Below are 18,769 nucleotides of genomic sequence, written 5' to 3'. Positions count from 1 at the left end.
TAAACCTGAGTACCATGTTTTATCGTGCATAGCAAAGCTTTCTAGAAATAAAAGGCAAAGAGAAAGGATCAGGAAACGAGTAGCACATGCTTGTTCAGACAATACAATGAATACTCTGATCAGATTTTCTTTCCTGCCTTTCTCCAGGTACCCATGCACCCATTCACGCATGTTGTTGAGGCCATTACATTTCTTGCGACTTCATACATAACCTGGACTTTTTAGGTTCTCTGTGCCTTTAAATCCCCCTCTCTGGAAGCCTGCTTCTGACTATAACTATCCTACCTAGTCTTCAAGCCTTAGCTCACATAATATCTTCTCCATGAAGCATTCCCTGACTCAGTGAGGTCTGTCCCTGCTGTTTTCCTTGCCCTGAATTTACATTTGTATAATTATACTTTTTGTACTTTACCTTGAGCTAGTTAGTAGTCATCTATATCTTATGTCATTTAATGCACTTAAGCCACTTGACAATAAGGAACCACTGTCATAGATTGAATGGTTTATGTTACTCAAAATTCATATATAGAAGTCCTAACCTCCAATGTGATGGCATTTGGGGTTGGGGCCTTTGGGAGGTAATTAGGTGAGATGAGTTCATGAGGGTGGGGCCCCATGATGACAGTAGTGTCCTTACAGGAGAGGAAGAGAGACCAGAGCTCTCCCTCTTGCTTTCTCCGCCATGTGAGGACACAGTGTGAAGGTGGACTCCTATAAGCCAGGAAGAGAGTTCTCTCACCAGGAACCAAATATGCCAGAACCTTACTCTTGGACTTTCTATGCTTCCAGAACAGTGAGAAATAAGTGCCTGGTGTTTAAACCCACCCATTCTGTGGTATTTTGTTATGGCAGCCTGAGCAAACATAACCGTGTCATTATATAGCTCACACATCTATATGTGATTTGTTAGCATTTAATAAATGTTTGCGAATTGTCTTCTGGTTCTCATTCATCTGGGCCATTTATTTCCATGAATATCTTTCTTCCCTGGAAACTTGTTGTATGCTTTTCAGTTTGCTCCTGGTTCCCCAGCAACTAAATGCAAATATTTCACCCTGTGTACAACACTCTGCTAAATGCTATGGAATATATCAACCTTACCTCAAAAAAGCTTTATGGTCCCCTTGGAAATGGAAGATAAGCACATATAATGGTAAAATAAATCTGACTAATTATCACACAGAAAAGATTCTAAGACAGGCCCAATAAGGGCCAAGGAGGTAACCTTTGTGAGTGAAGCATGCTACATTAAATTTTTTATGGCTTTTTAAAAAAAGTATATTTATTTATTTTTAGAGAGAGAGAAACAAAGCACACAAGTAGGGGAGGGGTAGAGAGAGAGGGAGAGAGAATCCCAAGCAGGCTCTGCACTGCCAGCACAGTGCCTGATGTGGGGCTCAAACTCACGAACCATGAGACTATGACCTGAGCTGAAGTCAAAAGCTGGACGCTTAACCAACTGAGCCACCCAGGTGCCCCTACATTAATTTATATAAAGAAATATGCTCTCACCAATTTTTCTTCAACAAAAAGCCCCTCTGGCTAATTTTAAATTTTGGCCATTAGGACAGAAACATGGTTATAAGTAATGTTTCACTTGTCTTTTACTTCTACTGTAAGAAGAACAATAGGAAAAAGGCGAGGGTAAGAATCACGTGCTTCCTAGCCTCATTGGCAGAAGGACAGGCTGCAGCGGCAGAGGTTGTGGCAAACTTCAGAGCACGGCCTCTTCTAAAGAAGGTGCTGCTCAGCCCCAGCTATTCACTGCAGTTAGAGAATGCCTGGAGTGGCTCAATCTTCCTTTTCTTTTTAATGAGACACAGAAAAAAATGGATTTTTATGTAAAATCCATGTAGTTTTAATCACTGGATCTTAATTTTAAACATTTAAACACACTGTTTTAAGCAAATACGTGTATGGCCGCTGTCTACTAAAGGCTTTCACGTTACAGCCCCCATGGTGTTTTGGAAAATCAGAGAAAGACAAACAACTTGCAGTGTGGAACTCTGCACAGAAAAGAGGTCTGGAGAAGATTGCGACTGGGACACACCTACAACTTATTTCTGGTTTTTCTGACCTCTCTCTCTGTTGTCTTTACCCAGAGTGCAGTAACAGTGATCCCGTTTTTGAACCTTTATGTTGACCTCATCAGAGCACCATCTTGCTGCAGACACCCAAATCTCTGATTCCACTTTTAATTGCCCACTTTCAAATGAGACGCCAACCTAAACTGAAGCACACTTTTACTTTCCATGCCCAGATGTGGTCTCACTCTCCCCACCTACTGCCTGTCCCTCCAGAGTTTTTCCAGGCCACCAGGGAAGGTACCACGTGGTCAATGCTCTAGTCTCACAATGTGGGAGGTAATTCTAATTTTTCTCATCTATCTCCTCCAACTCCAACCACATGACTACATCACATTAATGATTTTTTTTTTAATGTTTATTTTTGAGAGAGCGAGACAGAAACAGAGCAAGAGCTGGAGAGGGCAGAGAGAAAGGGAGACACAGAATCTGAAGCAGGCTCCAGGCTCCTAGCTGTCAGCACAGAGCCCTGATATGGGGATTGAACCCACGGACCTCTAGATCATGACCTGAGCCAAAGTCGGAACTCAACTGACTGAACCACACAGGTGCCCCGACATTAATGATTTCTTTGGAATGATTTTGAACAACCCCTTATTGAGGGTCATGAAACTTAAATAATTGTCCTTAAAGACTGTTTCCACTTTGAGTTCTTTGCTTCACTCAAGTAAATTCCTGCCATCCTCTGCATGCAACACGTTCCCTTCTACTTTCGTCTTCTGCTGATACCAAAAAAGAGTCTCTTGAATATCTCTTCCCAATTTCCACTAATCCCCTTTCTTCATCCACATTAAAACTATCATACCAAACTGAACCCTGATTTGTTCTTCCTTTTGTCATGATCATGTAGGATTTGTGCCAAGAAATATGTTGCATTGTAAGGATTTCTAGATTTTTGTTTTGTTTTAGTAAAAGAAATGGAAAGACAAAAAATAATTATCATAGAAGAGTTCAAGTAAATATGTGTTTTGTTTTATCACAGACTTCATGGAATTTGGGATTCATGAAAGCTATGGAACACTTGTTACAAATCAAGCAAGCCACTGTGCTAAATGCTTGACATTTATCATCCCATTTGATCTCAAGTCCCTGATAAAATAGGCACTATTCTTAGTCCTGATTGACAGATGGGAAAAACTGAGGCTTAGTAGGTTAAGACTTAGCTCAGGTCACAGAGCTGGTGAGTAGTGCAGTAAAGCCTCAAGGCCCAGGCTGCTGGTCCAAGGCAAAGACCCTACTAAGCCCTACTCTACACGGCTTCCCTGAGTCACAAGAGCTGCCTGTACCGAGTGAAGTCTGCTGCTAACAGGCTGATATTTTTTTTTATTAAAAATTTTTTTTTTACATTTTAATTTATTTTTGAGAGACAGAGCACAAGTGTGGGGAGGGGCAGAGAGAGAATGAGACATAGAATCTGAAGCAGGCTTCAGGAGCTCAGAGGAGCTCAGCACAGAGCCTGATGCGGGGTTCGAACTCACAAAGTGTGAGATCATGACCTGAGCAGAAGTCGGACGCTTAACCAACTGAGCCACCCAGGCACCCTCTAACAGGCTGATATTAAGATTAATGCAATGAATGACTGATAAAATGTCCACTAACATAAGGTTAAAAGAAAGGAAGCCCATAATTGTTTCACATATTTTTGCATATGGGCAAAACAGAACTCATAATTAAACACCAGAGTGCAACCTTAGATCCCAGCTTTCAGGACACTGTGTGTCAATCATGTCAAAGGTAGAAAAAGTGCCTGCTAAACTTATTCTAACTCTCCAAAGGAAGTCAAATAAAATGCACTTTTAGGGAAGTCCATTTGTTTTCTTATTATTTATTTCTATTAAAGAGACTGGCTCTCCCCTCAACACTCAGTTCTCCAAGGACCTTTTTTGGGCATGCAAGGCTGCCTGACTCCTTCTCACTCATGTCACCAATGCTCACTTCTGCCTTTGGTCCCTCCCTAATGAATCAGACAGGAAACGTGCAGGGAGAAGGACTCGTTGCTTTCCCCTTTTTAGACTGTAAGACTGTTTAAAATCCATTCTGATTTAGTGTTGTCCTGGTTATATGCTAAGTCTCAGAGTTTTCTATGGGATTAAGTAGGGAAACTGCATTTCAGCTTTAGAAAGAAAAAAAAAATGAAAAAAGAAAAAAACCAACCCAAGCAACTGAAGGCTGGATGATTTCCCAAGTCCTCCCTAGAACAGAAAAGCAAAATAATGCCTGATCTGGCCCTGGCAGCTACTGTACTTAGCTCTAAAAAATCCCAAGAAGGGACCTGGGAAATCATTTATTCAAACTTTTGGCCACTGCATCCTTTGTTTAAAAGATATCTTAGGAGAAAAACATAACGAATGCAGCAGATTAAAGTGCAGCTACTTTGATGGAGAGAGTGATGGACTTGGAGTCCTGCCCAGTGTCAACCCCCTTCCCCCTCTGCCTCCCAAGAAAAACCTTGAAGGGGATCAGAGGAGCAGCCACTGGCTTTCAAACTTGTTTGGGCCACAACTCACTGCAAAAACACATTTTATTAAGTGACTCGTACAGGTGCATCTGAACACACACACAGCTGAGACAAAACTTCCATGACACAATACTCTTATCACTACCTGTGTCATCTGACATGCTTCTTTCTGATCTCATCTCTTCCATTTAAGAAACACGATTTCAAGTCCACTAGATGCTGTCTCTGCACGTTAAGGGAGTTGAAAAACACTGCATTCAATGACAACCTTAGAAATAATTCTATAGATTAGAAATTTTTGCTCTTGTATGCATTTCCCGTCTCTGAGGAGCCAATGGGGAAAAAGTGCAGTAAGAAGTGGCAAGCGGAGGTACTAACTTTGGGATGCAGGGCTAATTCACTTGATCCAAGAAGGGCAGATTCCCTCTGTAGGGAGTTGGGAATGCTGACCTACAGTGATGGCTGGTCTTTTTTCTCATGACACATCATGGGACAAGGCCACAGAGATTTCCACCACACGGACCAGAAAAGCAGGGAAAGTCAGAAGCTAGGCAACAAGAAAAAGGAGGAGAGACAGCGAGTCTGTGTTTGAGTCTCTGCTTCCAGTTTATGGCCAAGGCTCAGTTTTTTTTTTTTAAATTCATTTTTAATGTTTATTTTATTTTTGACCCAGAGACAGAGCATGAGCAGGAGAAGGGCAGACAGGGAGGGAGACACAGAATCCAAAGCAGGCTCCAGGCTCTGAGCTGTCAGTACAGAGCCCGACACAGGGCTTGAACCCACAAACCATGAGACCATGACCTGAGCTGAAGTTGGACGCTTAACCGACTGAGCCACCCAGGCTTCCCAGTCAAGGCTCACTTTTATTTTTGTCCTTGATTCTATAAAACATCTGATATCTTGTAATTTACCATTTTATTTTTAAAAGAAGTAGAGAGGAAAAGAAATCACAGCACAGTCATGACAGTTTGAAAATAAGTTGTCATTAATATACATAAAATCTATTAATGCTACAAAATCATCACCAACACAAGAAAAAAACCCATCCCTTTAGAAGAACAACACAGAAGATATTTCTGGTGGATTTGAAAACAGTGAAAGAGAATGCAAACATGTATTTGTGGAAAGAATTCCCAACATCTACTCCTTTTCCACCCTTAGGATTGTTGACTGACTAGGCCAATACAGTGGGAGCCACAGAATTCAAAGGTTTGACTGAACTTTCTTCACTAACTTGAAAGATCCATTTCAAATACTATTTATTTAAATGTGTGTCCTTTTTCGTTTTTCATTTTAGCAAGAGGTTGCAGGAAATACACTTAAAAAAAAAAACAACCATCTAGACATGGTAAACTTATAACAAGGAAGGCTTCAGACATACGTACTTCCACACCAAATCACAAAATGGGCTTTTATAAATTTCTTTCTACAAAAATAAATAAGAGAAAGTAATAAAAAAAGATAAAGCCCTCATACAGAATTGCAGCAATTATATCCCCACAGCTACACTATAACCCAAAACTTTGCAAACGCTTTGATTATTGAACCATGGCTGAAGTGAATAATTTGCTTTTCACTAAGAAAACAAGCACATTCATTCTCACCACAATGGAGAGAGGCAGTTTTAATTAAACCTTATCAAAAGATGAATAAAGAATAAACTCAATACCCATTCCACAGAACTCTATTTTCGTCTGTTTAATTTAAGCTTGCCATGTTCGTGCAATAATTATCCACTGTCCAAGGAATGCTGCAGTTGTGTTAATGTTGGTAAAGATTTAATTAGCTCAATTATCTGGAGAGTATTGAAGTGAGGCTCAGCACAGTACAAATTTCTTCAGGCTTTATACATACCTCTGATCAAAATACATGAAACTGAAATCTAAGTGAACAAAAGACTCTTACTTCTACAGTTCTACTATTGAAACAGTTCCATACTTCATAATTTTATTACTCCAACTGAAAAAGAAAAAAAAAGAACCCTCAGTATAAGTCTTTAGAAGTATAACTCATAAGTAAAGGCTTATCTTGCATGTGTGTGTGTGTGTGTGTGCACAGTTAACTTCCTAATCTGTAAATATGTTCTTAGGAAGTTAATTAAATTTGTCTTGTAGATAAATATTAATACCAAAGTCCAGCCCTTTTAAAAACTTTTTATCTTTCCACTGTAGCCTACATATATTACGCTTTTCCCAGAAAATGAAGCATTTAAAAAGTATTGAAAGTGTGGTAACACAGACAACTGTTTCAATCTGTCAGACACCAGGGACAGACAGTAGGGTTCATTTCAGAAAACAGATTGGCCCCCAGCGGCCTGACCTTCCTGGTGGGAAAGAGAACACAGCGCTGTGCTTGACAAGCTCAGCAACAAAGAGGTATATTCAGGTTCCCCCCCCCCCCCCCTGCAATTCAGACACGCTTCTCACAGGGAAAAATGCAAAGCAGGAGAAAGAAATGCACCACTTTCAGCAAAGCAGAGTTTACTTAGTTCGGAGAGAAGGATCTCAACAATAACAAAAAATAACGTACTTAGGAAAGTAGCAAGCACTGTTTTATCCACTCATCTATAACTTCAGAACGCTCTAATCTGGCCATTGCCAATGTCTTAACATCCAACCTCACCTGTAATCCACACTCACTGGCATTATAACATCAGTGAAAACCCGAACAGATGATTATCCTGATAAAAGCTTTCTTAATAACTTTATCAATGAAGAGGGCATAACTTTTCTCTCAGAAGCTGGCTCATGCTAATTTCAAAGTAAGCTTTCTTTTTGTTTGTACATGTTACAGGTTTTGCCTTTATTTTGAAACTTAAACGAACATTTCCTTGTGTTGTAGACCCTCAAACAGATTTTTCATTGCTTTTTTTAATTTTGAATTTGTATAGGGTCTTCCTTCTCCAAAGGAGTCAAAATCCAGCAGAAGTGTCAACAACAATAAAAAAAATTGATAAAGTAATATTTTTAATAAAAAAAGTCTCAGGCTAAATTAGTTGCTGTATATTAATACATAGTTTTCCCCTAACCTCCAAGGTCAAGTTTTATTGTATATCCTGCTTAGTCAGCTAACAAGCCATGTTTAGTTTGTATGTTTTGAATTCTATATGTGGAGATATATACATATATATACACACACACACATATATATGTATACATACACACACATATATATACATATATATGTATACACACATACATACATACACACATATATATGTGTATACACATATATACACCTATATATATGTAAGATAAATTTAAAAGGCACTCACAACTGACCACATTATCCTTATAAACAAGTACATTGCTGTTTTTTTAAGCTTAGATTCTGTGTTTTAGTACATATTTTCCTTAACTGTAAGGATTATGAGCACTTAGGCTCAAACCAACTAGCGCAATTGAAACAAGTCTTGATTTCTGACCCATAAATATCATGCTGATTTATCACATAAACAGGCATTGCAAATACACACTCCTCACTATGAACATGTGGACTATTAGAAAAACTTAACGCTTAAGATCAGACCATTGTATATACGGACTGTATAAGTCCATCACAGTTTATAAAAGAAGGCATAGTTTTGACGATTGGACACACACCACAATCATAAGCTCATGCTGCTGAGTAAAAGATAAGGTTTGTCAGGTGGTGAGAAAACTTTCTGCTTGGTAGTCCAAATAATATGCCTCAACTTTAGATTTAAACACTTCAGTCTCAGAAAATTCTGTGAGGAAGTGGGGCAAAAAAATGATTCATGGCAATCAAAACTTGTCTTTTTTTTTGTCTGCCATGCTTTTCTGAACCATCTTTTTTTGGGGGATTATGTTAAGGAGTTCTTTGAGCTGGCAAAGAAAGACACAAGTATGGGTTGGTTTTACCTTGTTTTCTAGCCTGCAAACACTTTTACGGTATGACTCACTCAGTGTGGCTCGAAAGACATCCTTGGAGCTTCAGAGTATTTTGTACAAGAACAAAGGGGGCTTGGGTTCAGTTTGCAACACGAGTCATTTTTACCACACAAATTCCCTTCTTTTGTGCTGGCAAAGGGGGATACTTTGAGCCCTTCGGGTTTAGAAGATCTTCAAACGGACAATAGTGTGCAAACAACCCTCAAGAACATAACTTTACTAGAACAACCTCAAGGCTGAGACCAAGGCTTTGAGAAAGGCCCCTTCAGATTTCCTTCTGCTCTCCACCAGAACAAAGCCTGCCTGACAATACTGAAATCTCCTTCTTTCTTTGGATTAAACCCCCTTTGCAGGAAAAGTATGCAAATGCCATCCGTGGCTCCCTTGTCTGAGGCTACTCTCCCCCAGCTATCTTTGCTCTGTCTGGCTTCCCCAGCAGACCATCAACAGCCTGACGCAGACCAGCCTCCCAATTCACATCCTTCACAGCTCTGACAGTCTGCTCCCTGGGCCTGCCACTGCCTCTAAAAGGGGCTCATTTAGTCGTAATTAACTATTCCCTGCATATTTCCTAAGGTATGGTAATTGTGCTAAAAGCCAACAAGTGAGGCATTCATTCTAGTTCTCATTTAAATCTTTTTTCCCCCTCAGCAGTCTCCCTCCCTCTGCCTTCTTTCCACCTCATTCGGCCACCCTCTCTCCACTCGCCACACACATACACTTTTCTCTTTTCACCCCTCCCAGGGAATATTTCAAGTCAAGTGATGGAATGAAGGTAGAAATCAGAAACTATAGGAAAACAGACAGTTCAAAAAGCAAAGCTTACTGAGTGGTGAAGCACCGCATGGGAAGTCACAAAGAAAGTGAGAAAGAAGTAAAAATGAAACAAATTGTTTAGTTGACACACATATATAAGATGTATGAATAAAAATATATGTAGTATATAGATACGATATAAAAATTCTACAAACACATTTTTCTTCCCCTATATATTTTCTTCTCAAAGTTTATTTTCACCCTGTATTACAGATAAAAGGTATAAAAAAAAAGGTAATGATTTTGTCTCCCCTGCCTTTCTTCTTTATCCTTAAGCTGTAGACAAGATAGAGATAAGGTCAACCAAGCAATTTCTGACCTCTTGCAAGCATTTCAGGTCCTGGCAAGTGGGCAGTGGACCACTGAACATTGTATTATGTTTTTGCAGGCAGACCAACATTATCATGATCAGGAGAAATTTGGGGGATGAGGTGAGGTGGTAAATTATTTGCCTTGAAGACTCTCTATCAGCCATGAGCTGTTGACTTTTGTTAAATGGATTTAACTGGAAAACAGTCATGGCTTCCCTACAATATCTCCATCCTCTCAACACACAAAACAATGTTGTGCAATTAGTTTTGGCATAAATAAGGAGGTAATGTTTCATTAAAAAAAGACTCAAAAAGCAGCCTTTTGAAAAATTTATTCAGATAAGCAATAAGTGCAGAATCTGGCATTCAAAATTTTTATTCTGATGTGAATACTTTAGCTCTTCTATTTGCTTTGGCTAAATTATGTTTCCATGCTGTTCCTTAATCATCTGGAGACTGCTATTTCTAGTGTTAATTTACCAACATTTCTTAAGAGTAATAGAAAATACTTTAAATGTTAAATTATTAAGTGCTCTGTTGTTATAAATGAGTTTATTTGGCTTGGCATTTGACTCTTCATCAGATACTACTATCCACAGAGGAAAGTCCAGTAATGAGAGAACATCAAAGAAGTTGGACCCATTCAAGATGGCTCCGAGGTTGGAATTATAGTGAGAACTTACCATGGCTGTAAGCTGTAAATTAACTAACTTTCTTAGTTAGGCAATAACATTTATAAATCCATTTTTCTCTGCTAAACCATGGATATGCCAGTTTAATGTATTTCTGTTGTCATTTTTCCTCACACATAAGTATTACATGTATAAGCAGCATATTCTACTTTTTTTACATTATCATATGTATTTCTCCATGTTTATTACCTTTATGAGTATAATTTTTAAGATATTTATAATATCCCATCTAGTTTGGTATACTTTACTCACTAATTTCCTTTAAAAATATTTAAGCGGTCAATTCTAAATAATTTATGTTTACTCTGTCTTATGTTAGTTGTTTTGACATTTTTTTTTCTTTGTCATCAGTGTCACCAAGATCAAAAATGTTACTGAGTTACTAAATACTAGGGATTGAGGAAGGCACCTGTTGGGATGAGCACTGGGTGTTGTATGAAAACCAATGTGACAATAAGTTTCATTTAAAAAAATGTATTTCCTCATATTTATAAAAAAAAGAAGTTGGTTAGACACACTTTAATATTTTCAAATACTTAACCATTTATTTGGATTTAGGCAAAAATGGGCAGGAGAAGTCATGTTTCCTCTTATTGGAACTTAAAACTCATAAATATCAGTTTGAATATATTCATGAAAACAGCTGCTGAGTGTGAACCACATTACAAGTAAGACCATGATGACACTAAATTCTTAAACATTTCTTTCAGTTTTGAAAATTGTCTTTTTTTTTAATTGAAATATAGTTGATAGGCAATATTAGATTAGTTTCAGGTATACGATATAGCAATTCCATAAATATATATTATAAACATATATAATATACATAAATACATGTATATATTTATACACATATATTTATGAAATGCTCACCTTGATAAGTATAGTTACCATCTGTCACCATACAAAATTATTAAAATACTAAAAAAAAAACTATGTTAAATTTTTATCCCTGGAAAACCAGTTATCTCACTTTTTAGTTTCTGCATTTCCCTTAAATGGAGTTAGTGTATCAATACTGAGATTCTACATATTCACAAAACTTAAATTAAGGGAGTCATTATTCATTTTACAAAAAAGATATGTAAACAAAGAAGGCATATTGTTTCAACTAAAATAATTCCTGCATAACTTTCCAAGGAGTATATTATGTACATGTTGGATATGTTGAATCATACCTATAGTAGATTCACAACATTTTAGGGCTAAACGATGAATAGGTTTTCAGTCAAAAAGAAGGTTAAGTATTGGTGTAATTTCTAATACTCTAATTTTATGTTAGATGTCAATGTGAATGGAATTTCATGCATTTTCTTTACTTATTTTCAAAACATGATTTACCATAATAAGAAGTTCAAAGAAAAGAAAAAAAATACTACATCCTTTTCAAATTGTTATATGATCCTTCAAGGATCTTCCCAGCTTTAAGATGTTTTGATTCTTCTGTGTCTGACCAGGAAGTCGTATATATTTCCCCGTGGGCAATCACATTAAAATCCAAACTCTTTAGCATCATTCCAGACCCTTCACAATCCAGCTTCAAATCTCATTTTCAGTCTCGTCCCTTCTCACTCCTCCTATCCACGCTCTTTAGCTTTACCAGACCATTACTTATGATGCTACACTTTGTGCCATGGCTTTGCTCTCAGTGTTTCCTCTGCATGAAAACACACTTCTCCTCCTTCATGCCCACGAAAAATATAATTCCTCCTTTGGCTCAAAATCTCTTCCTTTGTGAGACCATTCCAAGCTCTTCTGGCAGAATTAATTTTTACCACATTTGTCCCCTCACGTAGCTTCACGTAAATATCTACCATAGCCTTTATCATCCTGAAATATAATGTTCCTATATGTGTTTCTGAACTGTGAGGATCTTGAAACTAGAAACTCATTCACTACTTCCTAGCACCAAAAGAATGGCTACTCAAAAAATATTTGCTATAAGACAGGAGATTATGGTATGGTGCGTTAGTTGGAATATTCACTAATTCAGTCAACATTTTAAAAATATTTAATGAAACTATTTAATAAGAGATGCTTAAATACAGAGAACAAACTGAGGGTTGATGGGGGGGAGGGGAGAAGGGAAAATGGGTGATGAGCATTGAAGAGGGCACTTGTTGGGATGAGTACTGGATGTTGTATGTAAGCGATGAATCATGGGAATCTAGCTCCCAAACCAGGAGCACCCTGTAAACACTGTATGTTAGCTAATTTGACAATAATTATGTAAAAAAAAAATTAATGAGCATAAATTACATGCCACACTAAGAAATGGAGATAAAATTGTGAAATGAGGATAAAATGTAAACAGATTCCTATATTGTGAGATTTAGATTCTAGTGGGGGAAGGCAGACAAATCACAGGAGACTTCAGTACAGAGGGGCTGAAACTTTGGCCTTATTCCCAACATATCTAAAGTGCCTATACATTTATTCATGTTCACGAAATATGTTTCACTGTCTGTCAGACGTGTTGCTGAATTCTATCACTGATCATGAGTCAGAGGCTGGAACATTTCTGAATTCTTAACTCAGACACTGTCCTGTTAGTGACTCCTCTCCTCCATTTCTACCCATTTTCAATTAGAAGGTCTGAGCCTTGAGAGTAATTTTCCCCCTCTCTCCTGATTCTGACATAAGGCAGCTCTGTTCTCAGTTCAGTAACTCATCTTGAGTTTCTTCCATTTGATTGAGAACTTGTCCCAGACTTCCTGCTTCTCTGACTTTACTTTCTGAGGATTACATTGGCTTTAAAACCTTACCTACCTTAACCTAGTGATCAAGGTCAATGTGACTGGTGATAAGGCTGGTGATAAGTACATGTGGATACCATGTACTTCCTAACATGATGTGAGAAGAGCCCTTCATCTGGGTGGTACTCTTCCCTGAAATCCATCACTGCGAGAAAGCATCATGAGGGACATTCTACAAAATACCTGAAAAGTACAAAGGACTCTTCAAAACTATCAAGGTCATCAAAAACAAGAGAATATTGAGAAACTGTCACAGACCACATGAGAGTAAAGAGACATGATGATTAAATGCAATGTACTACCTAGATGGGATTCTGAACAGAAGGACAGGAATATGAAAACAGGTGAGCTACAAATACAGTTAAAACTTATTTCATAGTATGGTACTGGCCTTAATTTCTTAAGCTGATAAATGTACCATGGTTATAAAGGTTGTTAATATTAGAAGTTGGGTGAAGGGTATAGTTTTCTGCACTGGCTTTACAACTCTTTTGTAAATCTAAAAATATTTCAAAATAAAGAGCTAAAAAAATACAACCATAATCTTACCACTACTCATGCTGAGTAGTTACTTTTAATTCTTAACCCCCCCAAATGCACGCAGATTTCCAGAAGTTACCCTCATAGTAGTGGGCAGGGAAAGACCTGAGTCCATTCTTGTGGAAGAAGTTGAACTTACATCGAGTATGATCAGGGTACGGTACTGAAAGTCCTCCTAAGTCCTATAAACAAGCTATGTAAAATGGCTTGATGCTTTAGTATCATTTTGTCAGAACCTCTTCATGCAAGGTCAAAACTAATGCACAGGGGCGCCTGGGTGGCGCAGTCGGTTAAGCGTCCGACTTCAGCCAGGTCATGATCTCGAGATCTGGGAGTTCGAGCCCCGCGTCGGGCTCTGGGCTGATGGCTCAGAGCCTGGAGCCTGTTTGCGATTCTGTGTCTCCCTCTCTCTCTGCCCCTCCCCCGTTCATGCTCTGTCTCTCTCTGTCCCAAAAAATAAATAAACGTTGAAAAAAAAAATTAAAAAAAAACAAAACAAAAAAACCAAAAAAACTAATGCACACAGGGGTGCCTGGGTGGCTAGTCATTTAGGCATCCGACTTCAGCTCAGGTCATGATCTTGAGGTTCCCAAGTTTGAGCCCTGCATCAGGCTCTGCGCTGAGAGCTCAGAGTCTGGAGCTTGCTTCGAATTCTGTGTCTCCCTCTCTCTTTGACCCTCCCCTGCTCATGCTCTGTCTCTCTCTCTCTCAAAAATAAACAAAAATATTTAAAACAACAACAACAAAAAACTAATGCATATGAAAAAGGGAAATTTACAATCCAAAAAACTAATATATAGAAAAATTCTCTTAAGAATTTAGCCTACTGGGGCACCTGACTGGCTCAGTCAGTTAAGCATCCAACTCCTGGTTTCTTTTTTTCTTTTTCTTTCTTTTTTTTTTTTAATATGGAGTTTATTGTCAATTTGGTTTCCATACAACACCCAGTGCTCATCCCAACAGGTGCCCTCCTCAATGCCCATCACCCACCCTCCCTCCCTCCAACCCCCCATCAACCCACAGTTTATTCTCGGTTTTTAAGAGTCTCTGATGGTTTGGCTCTCTCCCTCTCTAACTTTTTTTTTCCCTTCCCCTCTCACATGGTCTTCTGTTAAGTTTCTCAGGATCCACATAAGAGTGAAAACATATGGTATCTTTCTCTGTACGACTTATTTCACTTAGCATAACACTCTCCAGTTCCATCTATGTTGCTACAAATGGCCAGATTTCATTCTTTCTCATTGCCACACAGTACTCCTTGTGTATATAAACCACAATTTCTTTATCCATTCATCAGTTGAAGGACATTTAGGCTCTTTCCATAATTTGGCTATTGTTGAGAGTGCTGCTATAAACATTGGGGTACAAGTGCCCCTATGCATCACCACTCCTGTATCTCTTATGTAAATTCCTAGCAGTGCTATTGCTGGGTCATAGGGTATTTCTAGTTTGAATTTTTTGAGGAACCTCCACACTGTTTTCCAGAGTGGCTGCACCAGTTTGCATTCCCACCAACAGTGCAAGAGGGTTCCCGTTTCTCCACATCCTCTCCAGCATCTATAGTCTCCTGATTTGTTCATTTTAGCCACTCTGACTGGTGTGAGGTGGTATCAGTGGGGTTTTGATTTGTATTTCCCTGATGAGGAGCGACGTTGAGCATCTTTTCATGTGCCTGTTGGCCATCTGGATGTCTTCTTTTTTTTTTATTATTTTTTTTTTTTAATATTTTTTTTTAATTTTTTTTTCAACGTTTATTTATTTTTTGGGGGACAGAGAGAGACAGAGCATGAACGGGGGAGGGGCAGAGAGAGAGGGAGACACAGAATCTGAAACAGGCTCCAGGCTCTGAGCTGTCAGCACAGAGCCTGACGCGGGGCTCGAACTCCCGGACCGCGAGATCGTGACCTGGCTGAAGTCGGACGCTTAACCGACTGCGCCACCCAGGCGCCCCTGGATGTCTTCTTTAGACAAGTGTCTATTCATGTCTTCTGCCCATTTCTTCACTGGATTATTTGCTTTTTTGTGGGTGTGGAGTTCGGTGAGTTCTTTATTGATTTTGGATACTAGCCCTTTGTCTGATATGTCATTTGCAAATATATCTTCCCATTCCATCGGTTGCCTTTTAGTTTTGTTGATTGTTTCTTTTGCTGTGCAGAAGCTTTTTATCTTGATGAGGTCCCAACAGTTCATTATTGCTTTTAATTCCCTTGCCTCTGGAGATGTGTTAAGTAAGAAATTGCTGCGGCTGAGGTCACAGAGGCTTTTTCCTGCTTTCTCCTCTAGGGTTTTGATGGTTTCCTGTCTCACATTCAGGTCCTTCATCCATTTTGAATTTATCTTTGTGAATGGTGTAAGAAAGTGGTCTAGTTTCATTCTTCTGCATGTTGCTGTCCAGTTCTCCCAGCACCATTTGTTAAAGAGACTGTCTTTTTTCCATTGGATTCTTTCCTTCTTTGTCAAAGATTAGTTGGCCGTACATTTGTGGGTCCAATTCTGGAGTCTCTATTCTATTCCATTGGTCTATGTGTCTGTTTTTGTGCCAATACCATGCTGTCTTGATGATTACAGCTTTGTAGTAGAGGCTAAAGTCTGGGATTGTGATGCCTCCCGCTTTGGTCTTCTTCAAAATTACTTTGGCTATTCGGGGTCTTTTGTGGTTCCATAAAAATTTTAGGATTGCTTGTTCTAGCTTTGAGAAGAATGCTGGTGCAATTTTGATTGGGATTGCATTGAATGTGTAGATAGCTTTGGGTAGTATTGACATTTTAACAATATTTATTCTTCCAATCCATGAGCACGGAATGTTTTTCCATTTCTTTGTATCTTCTTTAATTTCCTTCATAAGTTTTCTTTAGTTTTCAGCATACAGATCTTTTACATCTTTGGTTAGGTTTATTCCTAGGTATTTTATGCTTCTTGGTGCAATTGTGAATGGGATCAGTTTCTTTATTTGTCTTTCTGTTGCTTCATTATTAGTGTATAAGAATGCAACTGATTTCTGTACATTAATTTTGTATCCTGCGACTTTGCTGAATTCATGTATCAGTTCTAGCAGACTTTTGGTGGAGTTTATCGGATTTTCCATGTATAATATCACGCCATCTGAAAAAGTGAAAGCTTGACTTCATCTTTGCCAATTTTGATGCCTTTGACTTCCTTTTGTTATCAACTCCTGGTTTCAGCTCAGGTCATGATCTTGTGGTTCATGGGTTCAAGCCCTACACTGTACTCTGAGCTGACAATGTGGGAATCTACTTGGGATGCTCTCTCTCTCCCTCTCTCCTATTTGTGCTCTCTCTCTCAAAATAAATACATTAAAAAAAATTGAGGGAGGAGGTAAGATGGCCGAACAGCATGGAAGTTTTTTGTGTGTCTCGCATCCATGAAATACAGCCAGACCAACACTAAACCATCCTACACACATAGAAAACTAATTGGAGGATTAACAACAATCTGCACCACCTGAACCACAGGATCAGCAGGTATGTGGCGCGGAGAGGTGAATGTTGGGAGAGAAAAGCCGGCAGCGGGCAGGGAGCCGCTTTTGCAGGTGGAGAGAGGACAGAGACTGCGGGGGGTGGGGGGGGGGAGGAGAGTACGGGAAAAACACCCCTCCCCAAAAGCAGCTGGAGAGAAAGTGGAAAATTGGAAACAGCCACAGAGACTAAACTAAAAATAGAGAAAGGAGAAAGGAGAGGGTTTAAATTCCATTAAGACTGCAAACAAGGGGAGCACAAAGTCTCCAACTCCACAGCTCGATACCTGATGGTGCTCTGGTGGGAAGGGTGAATCCCCAGGAACAGAGTGGGGTCCGGGAGGTTCTCGGACCACATGGGGAAAAGCAGTTCCACTGGTGGAAGGACATTTGGTGGAGACTGTTGAAGCCACCTGGTCCCAGAAGACCCCAGAAAACGGGGGCGCTGGTGCTGGAACAAGGTCATTAAGGGTGAAGCCTGGTGCCAGATGTGTGTTGTAATTTTCCATAACCCCTGAGGTGCTGCTGCTACACTATCTCGCAATCTTTTTCTGTGGTGGGCTGGCACCTGGCTGCAGTCTCAGGGCACCGGCACAGCAGGGACCCGCAAGTGCTCCTGGGTGCAGCTGGCATTCGGCCATTGCTCTGTGAGACCCTCCCACAGAGGGGTGGAAGAGGTGAAGGCTCAGTCCTTCAGAAGTAAGGGGCTGGGGAAAACAGCCACATCTGAGACAAAACTTGGAAGAGAGGTACTGCCTGGGGCTTGGTTTCAGACAGTGAAGAAGTGGAGAGTGGACGAAAGCTGGACAGAGGATGGGTGCACGATTGCTGATCGGGGAGGACAGAGTTCTGATACTAGAGACAGGGTAGCTGGGTGACGCCATTTTCACCGCTCCCATGCATGCACATAACGCACCTACGAACTCCACAACACTCTACCCCAGTAGGCTAGCAGCGCCATCTAGTGGAGAATGGAGCCGTTACGCTGAGCCCCGCCCAACTGGGCCAACCTTGCTCTTCAAGAACACAAGTCTCACAGCCTACTTAGTTTATAGACTATAAAGCACTTCATAGTCTGACTTCTATGGGAAAACAAAGTAATTTCAGTCCTATTTCAATCTGTTAGCAGGTCCATCTATTCATCTTTTTTTCTTTTTCATTTCTTTTTCTTGAATACAGAAAGAGAAAAAATTCATTTTTGTTTTCAATTTTTATTGAAAATATTTTCCTTTAAATTTTTACTATTTTTTTGTGTAAATATTTTCATATTCTATTTTACTTCCATCATTTTATTTTAGTCTACTTCAGTTATTCACTTTTTCAAAATTTCAAATGATTTCCTTTTTTCTTTTCTCCTTTTCGTTTCTTTTCTTTTTCTTGAATGCAGAAAGAGAAAAACTTCATTTTTATTTTCAATATTTATTAAAAATTTTTTTAAATATTTTACTATATTTTTTGCTTTTATGTAAATTTTTCAAATTCTATTTCACTTCCATCATTTTAGTCTACTACAGTGTATTCACTTTTTAAAATTTTCAAATAACTTTTTTCTTTTCTCTTTTTTCTTTTTCATTTCTTTTCTTTTTCTTGAATACAGAAAGAGAAGAAATTCATTTTTTTTTAATTTTTATGAAAAATATTTTCCTTTAATTTTTTTCTACTATATTTTTACTTTTGTGTAATTTTTTTCAAATTCTATTTTACTCCCATCATCTCATTTTAGTCT

General features: G+C 38.9%; 1 protein-coding gene across 9 annotated transcripts in view; it reads right to left on the bottom strand.

Moving 5' to 3' along the window:
• CDK14 (cyclin dependent kinase 14) overlaps positions 1 to 18,769 on the bottom strand; it is a 704,495-nt gene that overhangs the window by 126,615 nt on the left and 559,111 nt on the right. Inside the window, exon 18 of one of the 9 annotated variants that reach the window (XM_047830960.1) lies at positions 5,487 to 6,501. The exons of the other annotated variants lie outside the window; for them this stretch is intronic. The gene's annotated coding sequence lies outside the window, so the exon portion shown is untranslated. Of the gene's footprint in view, positions 1 to 5,486; positions 6,502 to 18,769 lie in introns of those variants that run through there. 9 annotated transcript variants of the gene reach the window in all.

This window comes from Prionailurus viverrinus, chromosome A2 (assembly GCF_022837055.1).
Source record: "Prionailurus viverrinus isolate Anna chromosome A2, UM_Priviv_1.0, whole genome shotgun sequence".
NCBI classification, from domain to species: Eukaryota; Metazoa; Chordata; class Mammalia; order Carnivora; family Felidae; genus Prionailurus; species Prionailurus viverrinus.
This window is presented reverse-complemented; position numbering and strand designations above follow the sequence as displayed.